The following is a 19,482-nucleotide window of genomic DNA, read 5'->3' as shown; positions in this document are numbered from 1 at the left end:
GCTGAAATTGAGGGACCTGAGCAAAAATCTGATTCAGAGGCTGAAAAAGGACTGCAGATGCTGTTGGATTCTGACCTCCCTGCACTAAAAGTGGATTTGCTAGAGCTACAGATGCCCAATTGGCGTGCTCTCAACTGCGTTGGAAAGTAGACATTTTGGGCTTTCCAGCAATATATAATAGTTCATTCTTTGCCTGAGATTTGATGGCCCAAACCTGCGTTCTAAGTCAGCATAAAAATTCTGGCGTCAAAACGCCAAAACTGGCATAAAAGATGGAGTTAAACGCCCAAACTGGCACAAAAGCTGGCGTTTAACTCCAAGAAAAGTCTCTATATGTGAAAGCTTCAATGCTCAGCCCAAGCACACACCAAGTGGGCCTGGAAGAAGATTTCTGCATTAATTACCTATTTCTGTAAACCCTAGGCTACTAGTTTTCTATAAATAGGACCTTTTGCTATTGTATTTTCATCATATAATCTCTGGAACTTATATGTTCACGTTTGAGGCTGGCCTCACGGCCATGCCTAGACCTTTTGTTCTTATGTATTTTCAACGGTGGAGTTTCTACACACCATAGATTAAGGTGTGGAGCTCTGCTGTTCTTCATGAATTAATTCAATTACTACTATTTTCTATTCAATTCACGCCTACTTCTTCTCCAAGATATACTCTCGTACTTAATTCAGTTAAGTCAGAATGAAGGGGTGACCCGTGACAATCACCCAATCTTCATTACTCGCTTAGCCAAGGTCGCGTGCCTGACAACCACAAAGCAATCTACATGATGTTCAACGTAGTCATTGGACGATAGCTGGAGTATACTCTCTTGGGTTTCTAATATAAGATTAGAACCTTCGTGGTATAGGCTAGAACTATTGGCGGCCATGCCTGAGATCCGGAAAGTCTAAACCTTGTCTGTGGTATTCCGAGTAGGATCTGGGAAGGGATGTCTGTGACGAGCTTCAAACTCGCGAGTGTTGGGCATAGTAACAGACGCAAAAGGATCGATGGATCCTATTCCAACATGATCGAGAACCGACAGATGATTGGTTGTGCAGTGACAGCGCATTTGGACCATTTTCACTGAGAAGACGGGAGATAGCCATTTACAACGGTGAAACCCAACATAAAGCTTGCCATGGAAAGGAGTATGAATGATTGGATGAAGACAATAGGAAAGCAGAAGTTCAAGGGGAACAAAGCATCTTCATACGCTTATCTGAAATTCTCACCAATGAATTACATAAGTATCTCTATCTTATTTTATATTTTATTCATATTTTAATTATCAATTCTCCATAACCATTTGAATCCGTCTGACTGAGATTTACAAGATGACCATAGCTTGCTTCAAGCCAACAATCTCCGTGGGATCGACCCTTACTCACGTAAGGTTTATTACTTGGACGACCCAGTGCACTTGCTGGTTAGTTGTCCGGAGTTATGATAAAGAGTTGAGATTACAATTGTGCGTACCAAGTTGTTGGCGCCATTGATAATCACAATTTTCTGCACCAATTTTATGGCGCCGTTGCCGGGGATTGTTCGAGTTTGGACAACTGACGGTTCATCTTGTTGCTTAGATTAGGTAATTTTATTTTATGTTTAAGCTTTTTACTTTTTATTTTCGAAAAAAAAAATTCTCTATACTGTTCTTCAAAGTTTTTAAGGATGAATTTTAGAATTTCATGATGATTTGTTGAAGTTTGGCTGGCTGTAAAGCCATGTCTAATCTTTTGGACCGAGGTTTCAACTTATCATCACAAGAGCTTGTTGATTTCTATCAATTTTACTATTGAATGTAATGAACTGCAAAAGCTTGGCTGGCCATTGGCCATGTCTAGTGTTTTGGACCGAAGCTTTCATTGAAAGCTTGGCTGGCTAGTAAGCCATGTCTAATTCCTGGACCGGAGTTTTAGTCTAACATTGTATGATTCCTGGAATTCTCATTAAGAATTTTGAATTCCTTATTTTCTTTTTCTCCAATTAATTTTCGAAAAAAATTACAAAAAAATAAACAAAATTATAAAAATAAAAAAATAATTTGTGTTTCTTGTTTGAGTCTAGTGTCTATTTTTAAGTTTGGTGTCCTGCATATTTTTAATTTTCTTGCAATTTTCGAATATATGAATTTTGTTCTTCATTAATCTTCAAGTTGTTCTTGATGATTTCCTTGTTCTGATCTTTAAACTCTCTTATTTTGTGTGTTTTGTTGTTTTTCATGAACATTCTCAATTTGTTAGTGTCTTTAATATGAAAATTTCTAAGTTTGGTGTCTTGTATGCATTGTTTGTTTGAAGATACAGAACATTCAGCAGAGGAGTTACACAGAAAAAGCTCGGCGTTCAAAACGCCCAGTGAGGAAGGAAAACTAGCGTTTAAACGCCAGCCAGGGTACCTGGCTGGGCGTTAAACGCCCAAAAGGGTAGAATTTTGGGCGTTAAACGCCAGAATGGATACCATTCTGGGCGTTTAACGCCAGGATGGCACAAGAGGGAAATTTTGTTTTTAATTCAAATCTTTTTCAAATTTTCATAATTTTTCAAAATCAAATCTTTTTCAAATCATATCTTTTCAATCATATCTTTTTAAAATGAATTCCTTTCCATTTTTTTAGCATTTTCGAAAATCCTTGATAACAATTACTGATTTGATTAAAAAATTTCTTCCTTGTTAAGAAAGGTTCAATATTTGAATTTTAGAATCATATCTTTTAAATTTCTTGTTAGCCAAGACATTAATTTTAAAAATCAAATCTTTTTAATTGTTTGTCAATCATATCTTTTTAAAACCATATTTTCTCAATCATATCTTCTCAATCACATCTTTTTCAAAATTGATTTTCAATAATATCTTTTTGATTTCTAATTTCAAAATCTTTTTTTTTTTAAATCACTTAACTACTTTCTCAATTTTAATTTTCGAAAATCATCAATCAATTTTTTTTAATTATTTCAAAATCTTTTTAAATTTAATTCTTCCCCTCTTCTCACATCCTTCTATTTAAGGACTAACAATCCTCCACTATCAGCAATTCAGACTCTCTCTCTATAAGTTCGAATTCTCTCTTCTCTACCTCCTCCTTCCATTCTTCTCTTCCTCTGACACCTCAAGGAATCTCTATACTGTGACATAGAGGACTCCATACTTTCTTCTCCTCTCTTTCATATGAGTAGGAGCAAGGACAAAGGCATTCTTGTTGAAACTGATCCTGAACCTGAAAGGACCTTGAAGAGAAAGCTAAGAGAAGCTAAAGCAGAACTCTCTGTAGAGGACCTAACAGAAATTTTCAAACAAGAAGAAGACATGGTAGCCGAAAACAACAACAATGCCAACAATACAAGGAAGGTTCTTGGTGACTTTACTGCACCTACTCCCAACTTCTATGGGAGAAGCATTTCCATTCCTACCATTGGAGCAAACAACTTTGAGCTTAAGCTTCAATTAGTTTCTCTAATGCAACAGAATTGCAAGTTTCATGGACTTCTAATAGAAGATCCTCATCAGTTCTTAGCTGAATTCTTGCAAATTTGTGACACTATCAAGACCAATGGGGTTGATCCCGAGGTCTACATGTGATGACAAGTCATCTTAGCCTAGTTTCACTAGTCTTTTTCTTTTGTTTTCACTTGAATTGTGCACTTTCTTGAGCTACAAGTAAGCTAATTTAGGTAGATTTTCATGCTTCCTTTGATTGAATCAACCATGTATGAATTCATGCTATTTCATGAGGTTTTAGGCTATAATTGTCACATATTATGATAAAATGAATATCTCATGATTTTAAGCATAGCTTTTATGTGTTTGGTTGATTAATGATGGGTGAAGAAAGCTTGGAGAAAGGTTGAAGCAAGAAGGAATGGCTAGGAGTAAAGAGAGGACAATGGAATAAGTGAAAATGAACCAGGAAGCAAAAAGCTGGACCAAAAGTTAGCCTCAAACTTTTGCACAAACTTTTGGGTGAAAAGTTAGCCCCAACGTTAGCCCCTAACTTTTGAGCTAACGTTGGCACATGAAAGTTACTCCCTGGGCACCAAAAGTTTGCGCCAACGTTAGCCCCTAACTTTGTGGCTAACGTTGGCATGAGAAAAACACTCCCTGGGCACCAAAAGTTTGCACCAACGTTAGCCCCTAACTTTGTGGCTAACGTTGGCATGAGAAAAACACTCCCTGGGCTCCAAAAGTTTGCGCCAACGTTAGCCCCTAACTTTGTGGCTAACGTTGGCATGAGAAAAACACCCCCTGGCCACCAAAAGTTTGCGCCAACGTTAGCCTCTAACTTTTGGACTAACGTTGGCACATGAAAAACACAAGGGGGGAGCAAAAGTTTGCGCCAACGTTAGCCCCTAACTTTTGGGCTAACGTTGGCGCCATAAGTGCACTAAGGAAGGCCAATGTTGGAGCAAAAGTTAGACCCCTAACTTTTGCACCAACGTGGGTATCAGCAAAACATGGGGGCTGATATGAAAAGTTAGACCAAAAGTTTGCCTCAAACTTTTACTCAAACTTTTACTCAAACTTTTGCAAAACTCCAACCCGGTTCACTTGGTTCACTTTGGTTCCTCTCCAAACTCCAAGAGCAATCAACCAAGGCCTCTCTCAACCCAACTCCACCAAGAGCAAAGGCCCAACTCAAGGCTTGAAGATCATTTGAAGAAAGTGTATAAATAGGATAGAATTCAAGTTCTTAGGGGAGCTTTCCTTTTGAGTTTTCATAATAGTTTTCGGAGAGCTTTGGATATTGAGTGATCTTTAATTTCTTAGTTTATGGGAAGGAGAATTCCACTCTCTTCCTCTTAGTTTTATTGCTTTCAATTTCAATTGCAATTGTCTTGGATCTTGGGTTGGAGAATTGAAGGAATTCTGTTTCAATCTCATCCAAAGATCTCTCTGTTTCTTCTACTGCTTATTGAATTTAATTTCTGTTAATTGTTCTTCATCTACTTTCTTTGCAATTTACAATTCCTTTGCAATTGTTCTTGTTGGATCTAGGAAGGCATTGAGATCTAGACTTGGTTATCTAGTCTCTTGGGTCCTGAGATCCGGATTCGCCATTTCCCATTCCCTGTTTACTGTTTTCATGCTTATTTACAATTTTGTTTTTAGATCCGGTTAAATCCAAGTGTTCTTTTACTTCTCTGTTGGTTGCAATTTACTTTCCCTCGTTTAATTTCTGCAAATCCAACTCCCAATTCCCTTTACAATTCAAGCTATTTACATTTCTTGCACATTAAGATTCTGCAATTTACATTTCTTGCGTTCTAAGTTTCTGCCATTTAATTTCTTGTTCTTTAAGATTCAGCATTTAAATTCCTGTTCTCTTTAATTTCATGTCAATTACCCATTCCCTTTACTTTCCATGCAATTTAAATTCTGTAAATCACAAATCACTCAACCAAATCTTGATTCGCTGGCTTCATGAAAATTAGAAATTCATGCATCAATAATCATACAATTGTTGTTTTCCAAAATCTTATAAATGAAAAATTCTTATTCGGTAATGAAGGCATCAATTGTGATGTACCCTTTGACAAGAAACAAATTTAGTGTTCATCAAACTTTGATGCACCGATTTAGGGACACAGTTGACCCTTCATGAAAAAAAAAAAAAAGAAGAGAAAAAGAAAATTAGGATGAAAACAATTCTTATAAACATTTAACTAAGAGTGACATTGGGATTTCACTAATTGGAGGAAGAGACACAATTTCTTCATACATGATCAAACATTAAGTTTGGTGTCCTCCAAAGATGAGTCACGGTTCAATTGGATATAAGAATTGATGATTCATATAATATTAATAAAAGGAATACTCTTACCACAGTTGGACAAAACTAATGTATGTTGTGATGACTAGGTGGTCAAAGAATCTTCAATGAAAGAGACAAGACAAAGGAAAGCATAGCATGAGGACAAAAGCTCATCACATGCTTCGAAAAAGAAATCTGCCACTCCTTGAGAATGATCATGGCAAAGGCAAGTGAAGAAGCAAGCTTTGTCTTCATTCATCCTTACATGCACACCTTTGATCCCATAGTGTCTAGTTGCATCTTAGCCTTTCATTGCTCAAACGTACCACCTCAAGCCATGCACATGACCGAATCACTCCAACCTTGGAAACTTCATTCCCTTCATCACTCCTCAACATAACAAGCTCGGTTCAACATTTCTCTTGCTTTAAACTCCAACCATTTAAACTTCCCTTCATCATTTTTTGTCATAGCAAGTTCGGTCTCAATTTCTTCTTGCTCCAAACACACATCAAATTCTCCAACATTCTTCACACTCCCTCTAACCTCACAAAAACTCAGCCAACCAAGTGATCATGGCCTCTTCCTCAAGAACCAAACGAAGAAAAGGGAAAGACCCCATGGTGGAGGAAGACACACATGAATATGACCAATGGAGATTCAAGTCTCGGTACCATCAAATGCAAATTGAATGGATGAACGAGAAAAAGATCTATCCTGAAATTCCACTCTTGTTGCCGGATGATGGATGCCAAGAAATGAAGGACAAAATTCGAAAGAGGAGGTGGGAGGAACTTGCATCACCAGCCACCCGAATCAATGCCAATATCATAAGAGAGTTCTATGCAAATGTTTCAAGGCTTGACATGCGTGAGCCCCCAACGTACAAGAGCTATGTGCGGGGGGTGGAAGTAGACTTTAGCTCGGATGCAATCAAGAAAGTCTTGGGACTAAAGTCAGTCCGCTTTAGTGAACCGGGATACCAACAAAGATTGAATGAAGATCAGGATTATGATGAGATTGCGAGAGATATTTATATGGAGAACTCAGAGTGGGAAGGAGATGACAAGAACAAATATAAGTATCTGAAGAGATGTAACCTCACCCCGGAAGCAAAAGGATGGTATGAGCTGATGAAAAGATCAATTCTGGGCACAGTGAACACCTCAGAAGTTAACAGGCAGAGAGCCATTGGTTCACTTTGGTTCCTCTCCAAACTCCAAGAGCAATCAACCAAGGCCTCTCTCAACCCAACTCCACCAAGAGCAAAGGCCCAACTCAAGGCTTGAAGATCATTTGAAGAAAGTGTATAAATAGGATAGAATTCAAGTTCTTAGGGGAGCTTTCCTTTTGAGTTTTCATAATAGTTTTCAGAGAGCTTTGGATATTGAGTGATCTTTAATTTCTTAGTTTCGGGGAAGGAGAATTCCACTCTCTTCCTCTTAGTTTTATTGCTTTCAATTTCAATTGCAATTGTCTTGGATCTTGGGTTGGAGAATTGAAGGAATTCTATTTCAATCTCATCCGAAGATCTCTCTGTTTCTTCTACTGCTTATTGAATTTAATTTCTGTTAATTGTTCTTCATCTACTTTCTTTGCAATTTACAATTCCTTTGCAATTGTTCTTGTTGGATCTAGGAAGGCATTGAGATCTAGACTTGGTTATCTAGTCTCTTGGGTCCTGAGATCCGGATTCCCCATTTCCCATTCCCTATTTACTGTTTTCATGCTTATTTACAATTCTGTTTTTAGATCCGGTTAAATCCAAGTGTTCTTTTACTTCTCTGTTGGTTGCAATTTACTTTCCCTCGTTTAATTTCTGCAAATCCAACTCCCAATTCCCTTTACAATTCAAGCTATTTACATTTCTTGCACTTTAAGATTCTGCAATTTACATTTCTTGCGTTCTAAGTTTCTGCGATTTAATTTCTTGTTCTTTAAGATTCAGCAGTTAAATTCCTGTTCTCTTTAATTTCATGTCAATTACCCATTCCCTTTACTTTCCATGCAATTTAAATTCTGCAAATCACAAATCACTCAACCAAATCTTGATTGGCTTGACTAAATCAACCACTAAACTAAAATTGCTCAATCCTTCAATCCCTGTGGGATCGACCTCACTCCCGTGAGTTATTATTACTTGATGCGACCCGGTGCACTTGCCGGTTAGTTTTGGGTGTTTTGGAGAAATTCGTTTTTTCGCTAAAATATCCCATCAACAGGCTTATGCTTTTCCCCTTCGCTGTAAGAGACAAAGCTAGGACATGGTTGGACTCACAACCTAAAGAAAGCCTGAACTCTTGGGAAAAGCTGGTCAATGCCTTCTTGGCAAAATTCTTTCAACCTCAAAAATTGAGTAAGCTTAGAGTGGAAGTCCAGACCTTCAGACAGAAGGAAGGTGAATCCCTCTATGAAGCTTGAGAAAGATATAAACAATTGATCAGAAGGTGTCATTCTGACATGCTTTCAGAATGGAGCATCATAGGTATCTTCTATAATGGTCTGTCTGAACTGTCCAAGATGTCATTGGACAACTCTGCAGGAGGATCTCTTCATCTGAAGAAGACGTTTGCAGAAGCTCAGGAACTCATTGAAATGGTTGCAAATAACCAATTCATGTACACTTCTGAAAGAAATCCTGTGAATAATGGGACAACTCAGAAGAAAGGAGTTATTGAGATTGACACTCTGAATGCCATATTGGCTCAGAACAAAATATTGACTCAGCAAGTCAATATGATTTCTCAGAGTCTGTCTAGAATGCAACCAGCAATAGGCAGTACCAAAGAAGCTTCATCTGAAGAAGAAGCTTATGATCCTGAGAATCTAGCAATGGAAGAGGTGAATTACATGGGAGAATCCTATAGAAACACTTATAATCCTTCATGGAGAAATCATCCAAATCTCTCATGGAAGGACCAACAGAGGCCTCAACAAGGCTTCAACAATAGTAATGGTGGAAGAAATAGGTTTAGCAATAGCAAACCTTTTCCATCATCTTCTCAGCAACAAACAGAGAATTCTAAGTAGAGCCACTTTGACTTAGCAACTGTAGTATCTGATCTAATAAAAACCACTCAAAGTTTCATGACTGAAACAAGGTCCTCCATTAGAAATTTAGAGGCACAAGTGGGTCAGCTGAGTAAGAAAGTTATTGAACTCCCTCCTAGTACTCTCCCAAGTAATACAGAAGAGAATCCAAAAAGAGAGTGTAAGGCCATCAATTAAAGGAAGAGGCAGTGATTTCCACTGAGGAAGACCTCAATGGACGTTCAGTGGCCTCCAATAAGTTCCCTAATGAGGAACCATGGGAATCTGAGGCTCATACAGAGACCATAGAGATTCCATTGAATCTACTTCTGCCATTCATGAGCTCTGATGAGTATTCTTCCTCTGAAGAGGATGAAGATGTTACTGAAGAGCAAGTTGCTAAGTACCTTGGAGCAATTATGAAGCTAAATGCCAAGTTATTTGGTAATGAGACTTGGGAGGAAGAACCCCCTTGCTCACCAAAGAACCGGATGACTTGACTAGGCAGAGATTACCTCAGAAGAGACAGGATCCTGAAAAGTTCTCAATACCTTGTACCATAGGCACCATGACCTTTGAGAAGGCTCTGTGTGACCTAGGGTCAAGTATAAACCTTATGCCACTCTCTGTAATGGAGAAGCTAGGGATCCTTGAGGAACAAGCTGCAAGAATTTCACTAGAGATGGCAGACAATTGATGCCAGGGCATTTTGGCCAGTTTTACTGACGTTTTCTTTACTGTTTTTAGGATAGTTTCATGCATTTTCTTAGGAAATAAGCTATTTTTGGGTAGATATTCACTTACACCTTGATTCAAGCATACATTGTGCATTTTATATGATTTCATGAGGATTTTGCATGAGTTTAGTGACAAATTGTATTCTGCATTACCCATGACTTGGACTAGAACTTTGATGCACTCTATTGCCAAGAGGCAAGAGTGGTCGACAACGTTAGTGACACCCAACATTGTCACTAACGTTGGAAGCAACCACACAACCCCAAGGAGCCACGTTAACTTCCACGTTAACTTAGCTAACATGGAGGCTAACATGAGAGAAGAAGGTGATGGCCAACGTTAGTGACACTCAACATTGTCACTAACGTTGGAAGGAGCCACACAAGCCACAATGAGCCACGTTAACTCCCACGTTAACTTAGTTAACGTAGAAGCTAACGTGGATGAGGAATGATGAGCCAACGTTAGTGACACTCAACATTGTCACTAACGTTAGGGATGGCTAAGCATGGCCACGTTATAAGCCATGTTAACCTAATTATCGTGGATTCTAACGTGAGACATGGGGGCACATTGGAACGTTAGTGACAATGTTGAATGTCACTAACGTTCTCGAAGGATGGCAAGCCCACGTTAAAGAGCCACGTTAACTAAGTTAACGTGGGCTCTAACGTAGGAGCAATGGGGGCTTTTCAACGTTATTAGGAAAGTTAAGTCCCAATAACGTGTGCAAAGGACCTAGAGGCAACGTTAGTGGCAACGTTTGTGCCACTAACGATGAGGTTAACGTGGATTTTACTTAGGAACGTTAGTGAGAAAGTTGATTGTCACTAACGTTCTCAAACTCATATTTTCACTAAATGTTAACAACCCTAACGTCCTGAGCTAAAATCTCTGCCTACTTCACACTTTCTCTCTGCAAGTAAAGCCAAGCCCAAATGAAGAAGAGAACTGCTTCAAACTCAAGATCCAAAGGCCCAAGACTTAAAGAGCCAACTAGAAGATGAGAAGAGTATTATATATAGGAGTAGCTTTGAATTATTTTGGGGAGTTGCTGGGAGTTGGAAAAATAGCATAGAACTACTTCCTGTATTTTACTTTCTCTGCTCTTCTAGTTTTCATCATGTATTCTCCATCTTTGTTTTCATTTTCCAGAGCTATGAACAACTAAACCCCTTTCATTGGGTTAGGGAGCTCTGTTGTAATTTGATGGATCAATACTAATTTTCATTATTCTTCTTCTATCTTTTCTCTTGATTTTACTTGAAAGCTTTTGATCTTCATCCAATTGGGTAGTTATCTTGGAAAAGAAACTATTCATACTTGGATCTCTTCTGAACCTTGGAAGAGGAATGAAGAGATCAAGCTAGAAATGCTTTCTCATGCTGGATCAAATTGGGTTTGGATGGATATGTGACTATAATCCTTTCAATACTTGATTTGGGAAATGCATGTGGTATAATCAGTGACCATACTTCATCTCTTCTCATGAGCAATTGACCAAGGAATTGGCTATTGATCAAGATTTGAGAGATTGAGTTAAAAGAAATTGTAATTCAATCACTTAAGATTGCCAAGGAGATCAATGAGTGCATTGATTGAGGAAGAGATGTAAATGAGATTGATTGATGCTACGATTTTAAGAAATTGCACGATCGGCAAAAATTCTTTCCGGCAAGTGCACCGGTTATCGTCAAGTAAAAACTCACAATAGAGTGAGGTCGAATCCCACAAGGATTGGTTGAGTGAGCAATTCGGATTAGAAGTGTGTTCTAGTTGAGCGGAATCAAGATTTAGATGAGAATTGCGGAATGTAAAATTGCATGAATTAAAGAGCGAGAAGCTAAATTGCTGAAATTAAAAAGGGATCGGGGTGATTGCACGAATTTAATTGCAGAATGTAAAGAGAAGTGATAGATCAGAAATGGGAAGTAACCTGGCGTTTAACACTAGGATTGGCAATCAAGGGGGCGTTTACACGCCAACATGGTGCAGGGATGAGAAATCCTTGACACCTCAGGATCTGTGGACCCCACAGGATCCCTACCTACCTCATATCTCTCTCTCTTCTTCACACCTTTCCATAACACCCTTTTCAAAATAACCTTCACCAATCACCTCAATACCTTTTCCCCAAAATCCCCTCACCTATTAAATCCTACCTTCTTCTCCATAATCTCTTCACTAATCCACATCTATCCATCGTAAAACCCCACCTACCTCACCATTCAAATTCAAACCACTTTCCCTCCCAAACCCACCCATACATGGCCGAACCCTGCCCCTCTATCCACTCCTATATAAACCCATCTTCACTCCTTCATTTTCACCCATTATAAACACTACTTCTCCCCCTTCGCTGAACCATTAAACCCACTCCATCTCTTCTTTTTCTTCTTCTTCTACTCTCTTCTTTCTTCTCTTGCTCGAAGACGAGCAAACCTTCTAAGTTTGGTGTGTGACGCGCATAAACTTGTTATGCTACGATTTAGGAAATTGCACGATCGGCAAAATTCCTTCCGGCAAGTGCACCGGTTATCGTCAAGTAAAAACTCACACTAGAGTGAGGTCGAATCCCACAAGGATTGGTTGAGTGAGCAATTCGGATTAGAAGTTTGTTCTAGTTGAGCGGAATCAAGATTTAGATGAGAATTGCGCCTAAGATGCCTTGGCATCATTGATCCGGAGAATGCAACATCTCCTAAGCCCAATGAACTCCCCATTTCTGATCTTACCCATTCTCTTTAATTTCTGTCATTTACATTTATGAGCAATTCCCCCATTCCCATTTAAGATTCAGTAATTTACTTTCTGTCATTTACTTTCCCGCATTTAACTTTCTGCAATTCTCAACTCAGTTTCTGATTCGCTCAACTAGAACATTCCTCTAATTAAAGTTTCTTGATCAATCAATCGTTGTGGGATTCGACCTCACTCTATTGTGAGTTTTTACTTGACGACAAATTCGGTACACTTGCCGAAGGAAATTTGTTATGAGACAAGTTTTTCGTGCATCAAGTTTATGGCGCCGTTGCCGGGGATTGATTGTGCATCAACAATGATTAGATTGGAGGATAACTAGATTGAGCATTTTATTTTTGTTTGATTTAAATTTCTGTTTGAGTTATTTACTTCCTGTTTTAGTTAATTTCTTCCCTTCCCCCTACTTTTTTTTCTGTTATTTAAATTTCATCTCACTAACCCACTAACTGTTTGATATATTGCATCACTCACACTAACAGTAATTCTGACAGATATACTTTCTGCACCAATTCTCTTTGCTTGTACTTGTTGGTTGTATGACAGGGAGAAGTTGTAGAACAAATGTTCATTCGGAGGAAGTGTCCAAGAGGACCCAAATCAACATTTAACCACCTTCCTGAGAATATGTGACACAGTGAAGTCTAATGGTGTTCATCCTGACACCTATAGACTGCTTTTATTTCCATTCTCACTCAGGGATAAGGCAGCCAAGTGGCTGGAATCTTTCCCAAGGGAAAGCTTGACAACCTGGGAAGACGTGGTGAACAAATTCTTAGCAAGATTTTACCCTCCTCAACGAATCAATAGGCTGAGAGCTGAGGTCTAAACTTTCAGGCAACAAGATGGTGAGACTCTATATGAAGCATGGGAGAGGTTTAAAGACCTAACAAGGAGGTGTCCACCTAACATGTTCAACGAATCGGTGTAGCTGCACATTTTCTATGAAGGGCTCTCTTATGAGTCAAAGAAGGTCGTAGGCCATTCATCCGGAGGATCTTTGAACAATAAGAAAACCATTGAGGAGGCTATAGATGTCATTGAAACAGTAGCAAAGAACGACTACTTCTATGCTTCCAAAAGAGGGAACACAAGAGGAATAATGGAGCTAAACAATGTAGATGCTCTGTTGGCCCAAAACAAGCTCATTACCCAACAGCTGGCTGACCTCACCAAGAAGATGGAAAGGAACCAAGTGGCAGCAATCTCCACTTCATCAACAACCCAAGAAGGAGTGAATGAAGAAGCAGAGGGTAGCCAGGAGCAAGCCAACTTCATTGGGAATTCACCAAGGCAAAACCATAATCCATACTCCAAGAACTACAACCCTAGATGGAGGAATCACCCAAACTTTGGGTGGGGAAATCAACAAGACCAAAGCCTTGATCAAAGGCGCCCAAATCCAAACAATGCAGCCCACCAACACTTCACCTCTAGACCATATCAGCATCCCAATAACAACACCTCTCCACATTCATATCAAGGCCAGAACAACCCTCCTCAACCTGACCTATCATCATTTGATGAAAGAATCTCAAGGATTGAAAGTCTACTTGAAGGCATATGCAAGGATATCCAGGACAGTAAAGCATTCAGAGAGGAAGTGCAGTCAAATATGCAAAATCAGGATGCTGTCATCAAGAAGCTTGAGACACAAATTGGCTATTTATTCAAACAAATTCCCAGCCACAACCTTCGCAGTAAAACTAACTCAACCAAAAGGGAGGAGTGTCAGGCTATCACCCTTCGGAGTTGGAAGGAACTGAAGGAAACCCCCCAGAATCCACAAGAAGAGCAGGACAAAGCTCAAGTTCCAACTTTGAGTTCATAAAAAGGGGAAGGAGTGCTGAAACCAGACATCCCAAGAGTCCCATACCCTCTGCAACTAAAGAAGAAGGGAGACGACAATCAGTTTTCGAGATTTTTGGAAATCTTCAAGAAGCTGCAAATCAACATACCCTTTGCTGAAGCAATAGAATAAATGCCACTCTACGCCAAGTTCTTAAAGGAGCTCATGACTAAGAAAAGAAGTTGGAAGAACAACGAGACTATGATACTAATAGAAGAGTGTAGTGCTATCATTCAGCATAAACTGCCCCAGAAATTGAAGGATCCTGGGAGTTGTCAGATCCCTTGCATTATAGGGGAAATCACAGTGGAGAAAGCCCTTTGTGACTTAGGAGCCAGCATCAATTTGATGTCAGTAGCTATGATGAGGAAGATGAAGATAGAGGAGGCTAAACCAACAAAAATGGCCCTACAGCTGGCAGACAGGTCGTTCAGGTTCCCGCATGGCGTCGTAGAAGATTTGCTAGTGAAAGTGGGAGATTTTATCTTCCCAGCAGACTTTGTAGTGCTGGACATGCAGGAGGAAGCCAAGACTTCCATCATCCTGGGAAGACCGTTCTTGGCAACTGCTGGAGCTGTCATTGATGTCCAAAAAGGTGATCTTACCTTAAGACTACACAATGAAGAGATGACATTCAATGTGTTCAAGGCCATGAGTTACCCACCAGAACAATTGGGGGAATGCATGAGGTTAGATATACTTGAGGAGGAAGTGCAAGAGAATTTTGAAGAAGAAGAACTTGAAGAACCTGAGAGATTGGTAGATGAGGAATCTGAATCAAGTGAAGAGGTTGCAACAGCAGAGATTCATATACAAGGTGCACCAAAGGAAGAAAACAAAAAGTCAGAAGCACCCAAACTTGAACTTAAAGCACTACCACCCACTCTCAAATATGCATACTTAGGAGAACACGAAAGGAGGTTGAACTTAAAGCACTACCACCCACTCTCAAAGATACTGCTGGAAGATGATGCCAAACCATCCATTCAATCCCAAAGGAGGTTGAACCCTATCATGAAGGAAGTAGTACAGAAAGAAGTTATGAAGTTATGGCAGGGAGGGGTGATCTACCCAATCTCAGATAGCCCGTGGGTTAGCCCCGTGCATGTTGTCCCAAAAAAAGGAGGAATCACCGTGGTTCCCAATGAGAAGAACGAATTAATTCCTACAAGGACAGTCACAGGATGGCGGATGTGNCCCCCTTCCATTCATGGATCAGATGTTGGAAAGACTTGCAGGGCACGCATATTATTGTTTTCTCGACGGTTATTCAGGATACAACCAAATAGTGGTTGATCCCAGAGATCAAGAGAAAACCTCATTCACTTGCCCATATGGAGTGTTTGCCTACAGGCACATGCCATTTGGGTTATGTAATGCACCTGCAACTTTCCAACGCTGCATGCTTTCTATCTTTTCAGATATGATAGAAAAATTTATTGAAGTTTTTATCGATAATTTCTCGATATTCGGAGATTCCTTCCCTATTTGTCTACATCACCTCGCCTTGGTATTGAAAAGATGCCAAGAGACCAATTTGGTCTTGAACTGGGAGAAATGCCACTTTATGGTGACAGGAGGAATAGTCCTGGGTCACAAGATTTCTAACCAAGGCATTGAGGTTGACAGAGCTAAAATAGAACTCATTGAAAAACTGCCTCCACCCAGTGATGTCAGGGCAATTAGGAGTTTTTTGGGGCATGCTGGTTTTTACATAAGATTTATTAAAGATTTTTCAAAGATAGCCAAGCTCTTAAGCAATCTCCTTATATCTGATACACCATTCATCTTTGATGAAACATGCATGTTAGCCTTTGAAAATTTGAAAATGAGGTTGTCCTGTGCTCCTATTATTTCCCCACCTGATTGGAATTTACCATTTGAATTGATGTGTGATGCATCTGATTTTGCAGTTGGGGCAGTGTTAGGACAGAGGAAAGACAACTTAGTCTATGTGATATACTATGCTAGCAAAGTTCTTAATGATACTCTAAGAAATTATACCACTACTGAAAAGGAGTTACTAGCAATAGTTTTTGCATTTGACAAGTTTAGATCATACCTCATTAGTGCTAAAGTGATTGTTTTTACAGATCACACAGCACTTAAATATTTGTTTGCCAAGCAAGAATTAAAACCAAGACTAATAAGATGGATCTTATTGTTGCATGAATTCAATGTTGAAATTAGAGACAAGAAGGGAGTGGAAAATAAGGTAGCAGATCACCTATCCAAGATCCCTCATGATAAAGGTGGAGCACATGATACAAGGGTGAACGAGCTCTTCCCGGATGAGCAGTTGATGACAATTCACAAAGCACCATGGTTCGCAGACATTGCCAACTTCAAGGCATCTGGAGCATTATCTCCAGAGATAAATAAACATCAAAAAAAGAAGCTCATGAATGATGCAAAATACTTTGTCTGGGATGAGCCATATCTCTTCAAGAAGTGTTTAGATGGGATCCTTAGAAGATGTGTTTCAGAAGAAGAAGGACGAGAGGTCCTGTGGAACTGCCATGGCTCATGTTATGGAGGACACTTTGAAGGAGACAGAACTGCAGCAAAAGTGTTACAAAGCGGATTCTTTTGGCCCACCCTTTTCAAAGATGCAAAAGAACTAGTAAGGAGCTGCAATGAATTCCAAAGATCTGGAAACTTACCCAAACGAAATGAGATGCCACAGAATTTCATCTTGGAACTGGAACTGTTTGATGTGTGGGGAATTGATTTCATGGGACCATTCCCAACGTCATATGCAAACAATTACATTTTGGTGGCAGTAGATTACGTCTCCAAGTGGGTAGAGGCTATTGCAACCCCAACAAATGATAACAAGGTTGTCATGAACTTCCTCAGGAAGAATATCTTTAGCCGGTTTGGAGTCCCACGAGCACTCATCAGTGATGGAGGGAGCCATTTTTGTAACAAACCACTAGAAGCTCTTCTCCTACGATATAGGGTAAAACATAAGGTAGCTACACCATATCATTCCCAAACAAGTGGACAAACTGAGATATCCAACAGAGAGCTAAAGAGGATTCTGGAAAAGACTGTGGGTGCATCAAGAAAGGATTGGTCGAAGAAGCTGGATGATGCTCTTTGGGCATACAGAACATCATTCAAAACACCACTTGGGATGTCCCCTTATCAACTGGTTTATGGGAAAGCTTGTCACTTACCACTGGAGCTGGAACACAGGGCTCTCTGGGCTATCAAGATACTAAATTTTGACAGCATTGCTGCTGGTGCAAAGAGGATCTTGCAGCTGCAAGAAATGGAGGAATTCAGGTCACAAGCCTATGAAAATACCAAGATGTATAAAGAGAAGGCAAAGAGAAGACATGACATGCATGTTGCACCTAGGAGTTTCGAAAAGGGGCAACGAGTACTCCTCTACAATTCCAAATTGAGACTATTCCCAGGAAAACTCAAATCAAGGTAGTCCAGACCCTTTCTTGTCAAAAAAGTTTCACCTTATGGACATATCGAAATCATGGATGAAGGCTCTGAAAGGACTTTTACAGTGAATGGACAAAGACTCAAGCATTATCTGGGCAACATGGGGGAAAACCCCAGAGTAAATTACCACCTCAAGTAAAGGAGGAACCGTTGAGCTAGCGACGATAAAAGAGCGCTCTGTTGGGAGGCAACCCAACCTCAGGTAGTTTCCTTTTCATCTATATTTCAATAAGGATCACAAGTTGTTTCCCCTTGTATTGCGAGGAGCTAAGTTTGGTGTTCCACACCTAAACAAGTCAAGAGTGAAAGTGTGATTCTAAGTTTGGTGTTCCACCAAAGACATTAGAATTACACCCCACTCCCAAAACACATTGCTAGCTCCAACCAATCAAGGGAATCCACTTAGATGTAGTTAGACTTTAGTAATAATTGTCATATTAACAACAAGATATGAGGTTCTCTGCATATATGCAATGTTTTGTACTGGACAAGGAACTAAGTTTGGTGTTCGCACACCAAAGTAAGTTCAATAGCCACAAGCACGCATACAAGCTAATTATATCTCAAGTGTTTTGGGAACAAGCAACTTCCAATAACTTTATAGGAATCTTATGAGGAAATAGTGCATCTTCACCCAAGGAAGTGATGTAGCAAGGACTAGGATGATGACAAAGAAAGAGAGCAACTAGAAATCATCACCCGAAGGTTGTATTGTCACTTAATTCCATTATACTAAGAATTGTTGAAAATTAGAAGTCCGAATGCACTTTTGATTAATAGATACTCATAGTTGGAACCTTTTTCAATTTTGTCTTTTAAGTTTTTGGTGTTGAAGAAGGTCTCTGTGTGCTAGTCTTTATGTTACTACACTATCTCCTTACTTAATTGTATGTTTGTCCCTTTAAATCAAATGAAAAGAGAATAAGTTGTTTTTAAAAACCAGAGAGGAGTTCATACTATGGAGTAAGTTCATGAGTTTGTGGTATGATCATAAGTTAGCTAAGTTGGTTCAACCACAAGGTGGGAAGACAACTATCTGTCATGAATACCATGCTTGAGACACACCCCATGAGACTAGCTAAATAAGAAGATCCTAATAAGAAAAAGGGAAAGAACAATCAAAGTTGAGGAATAAAAGAAAAAGACTAAGCAATAAGGCTAGGCACCAATGGTTTTAAATCTTGAGGCATGTGTCTGTGGTGTTCCTGTGTGAGGGATCTACTTGGATGAATAAGCTCTTAGGGGTGCCTTATCACTTGGTAACTTGGGTTAACTAACTCGGGATTATCAGCTGAAAGTCCACTATCAAGAGTAACCATCACCACAAAACATTTAGTAACCCAAAGAGGTGCTGGACACCAAGGCCTCAAGAAAAGAAAATGAATAAACTATATGCCTGTGGTGTGTATGTATGGGGGAGAGACTTGAGGGAGTAAGTCCTTAGGGGTGTCTCAACATCTAGCACCTTGAACCAACTGGTTCGGGAGTGTTGGCTGAAAGCTTATCTTAAAGAGTTGCCCCCTTACAGAACACTTAGCCTAAGAACACGAATAAGCCCTGAAATAACAACAAAAGGATCAATAAATAAAAGTTTCATGGGATGCAATCATAGTGAGTATTCTAGGATATGATAAAGGTCTGAAAGCCAGGAATGAACCTAAGTTGCTATGCATGAAACCACCATAAAACCAGGGACATGACTTCCACAAGAATAACTCATTTCTCTTGGTATCCCATTCATCTACATTAAAGAGCCACGTTAACTAAGTTAACGTGGGCTCTAACGTAGGAGCAATGGGGGCTTTTCAACGTTATTAGGAAAGTTAAGTCCCAATAACGTGTGCAAAGGACCTAGAGGCAACGTTAGTGGCAACGTTTGTGCCACTAACGATGA

The sequence above is a fragment of the Arachis ipaensis genome, chromosome B01 (genome assembly GCF_000816755.2).
Source record: "Arachis ipaensis cultivar K30076 chromosome B01, Araip1.1, whole genome shotgun sequence".
NCBI classification, from domain to species: Eukaryota; Viridiplantae; Streptophyta; class Magnoliopsida; order Fabales; family Fabaceae; genus Arachis; species Arachis ipaensis.
This window is presented reverse-complemented; position numbering follows the sequence as displayed.